The sequence below is a fragment of the Capsicum annuum genome, unplaced genomic scaffold (assembly GCF_002878395.1).
Source record: "Capsicum annuum cultivar UCD-10X-F1 unplaced genomic scaffold, UCD10Xv1.1 ctg30538, whole genome shotgun sequence".
In the NCBI taxonomy this organism is placed as follows: Eukaryota; Viridiplantae; Streptophyta; class Magnoliopsida; order Solanales; family Solanaceae; genus Capsicum; species Capsicum annuum.
This window is the reverse complement of record NW_025837109.1, coordinates 1-1906: the sequence shown is the minus strand read 5'-3', so window position 1 is coordinate 1906 and position 1906 is coordinate 1. Positions and strand designations below refer to the sequence as shown.

Here is a 1906-nt window from a genome sequence, read left to right as displayed (position 1 = left end):
GGATACAAGGTCTCGACCTCATCTTACTAGATTTTCTTCAATGGAATCCTTCAAACAAGTTGAAACTCGCTCTTCCAAGCAGAAGAAAAAGTTTGAATTCAACAGCAGTCGTGTGTCACCTATTCCCAGTAGTACCTCGCAATTGGGAGCTCTGAATAGTTCCAAATCTTCTAATCAAATTTTTGCCTCGTCCAAGAAGTTCTTCTCTGCTTCAGTTCCTGGTTCAAGGATTGTTTCTCGAGCGACATCACCAACATCTATACGGCCTAGTCCACCCCGTTCTACTACACCAACTCCAACACTGGGTGGACTTACATCTCCTAGGATTGTTGTGGATGATGCTAAAAGGACAAATGAAAGTCTTAGTCAAGAGATTACTAAATTAAGAGCACAGGTAGGTTATTTATCTACTATGCAGCCATCTCCTTCTGATGCAATTTCTTCACTCTTCTACTTTTTCTTATACTTGTTTCTGATATGGATCTCAAACCTTGCAATGAGGCGCTGATTTGGCCTGTCAAAAATAACTAGTATCAAACTGTCTCTAGTTTTATGAGAAAACATAAGCTGCATTTATCGAGTTGGTGGTTGTGGAAAATCGAGATAGAAGCTTGTGTATGATTTTATAGTTTGGGCCAACTTTTATTACTGTGATGTTTCCAAAATGCAAGACGTTGGTTAAGAGAAGTTTCATTGGGCTTTTAGACACTTGTCAGACACTCAATGGTGTGTACATCATATTTAAGTACTTGATGATCAACAGAGGCAAGTTACACCTGATCTTTTTATTCAGGGTGAAAAACTTATCCATGTGCATAAACAAGTAGTTTTAATTTGACCAGATAAGTTAAAGGAGTATTTCTAAGGTATTCTAATAAGGTGGGGTTATCTGTACTATGTATTTTGTAACGAGCTTTCAATTATTTTTCCCACTTCAAGGACACTAATTTGCAAGTTTTGAGGCTTTATCTTCATAGGGAATGCAATTGGTTACAGTAAAAGATACAAGCCTGCCCGGATTTGCGATGCTACTTCATAAGTTTTCTTGTTTAGCACTTGAATATCTTTTTATTAAGGTGGAAACTCTTACACGAAAGGCTCAACTTCAAGAAGTAGAACTGAAAAGAACTAGTAAACAGCTGAAGGAGGCAATATCAATTGCGGGGGAGGAGACGGCCAAATGCAAAACAGCAAAATAAGTGATCAAGTCACTTACTTCTCAGGTAAGTTATATTCATTCTTACCATTCAACTTTTAAGTTGTGTCAAAGTTGTGCATACGTAGGAAAAACATTGTGCTTCTCTTATTATCAGCACAGAAAAAGTTAGGTGTTTTGATTTTAATGAATAAGTTGGAGAGTTGAACCACAACTCATCATTTCTCAGTTCCCTTAGCTTCTTGTCCTGATACTCTGCACCATGTTCTTTATTTTTAGTATCTGAAGAAAATGGCTGAAACGCTGCCGGTAGGTCCTGGCCGAAACATCAAATCTCCTAAATCTGTTTCCTCCGAATCCAGTATTACTTCCAGTGATATACCTAATGGCTGTATTGACCAAGTTCACAGTCAACTTACTTTTCAAGAACTGGAGTCAAGTGTATCTAACAGCCAATTGCTTTCTAATGGATCGAGCAACGCCAGTAATCGTAGTGCTATTCACAATAGACAAGGGTATCCAGAGGCAACAACAAAAAATGGGGCCAGAACAAAAGAATGTGATTCTCGTAACGAGAATGAATGGGTTGAGCAAGATGATCCAGGTGTATATATTACTCTTACCTCCCTATCTGGAGGTGTCAAAGATCTAAAAAGGGTTCGCTTCAGGTATACCGTCAACGTTAATCGTTAGAAGTGTGCAGCTTTCTGCCTTTCTGCATTATGCTTCTTGTCTCGATCTCCTGTTATT

General features: G+C 38.5%; 1 pseudogene; it reads left to right on the top strand.

Moving 5' to 3' along the window:
* Positions 1 to 7: 7 nt before the first annotated feature.
* Positions 8 to 1824, top strand: LOC124891113 (annotated as a pseudogene).
* The last annotated feature ends 82 nt before the right edge of the window (positions 1825 to 1906 follow it).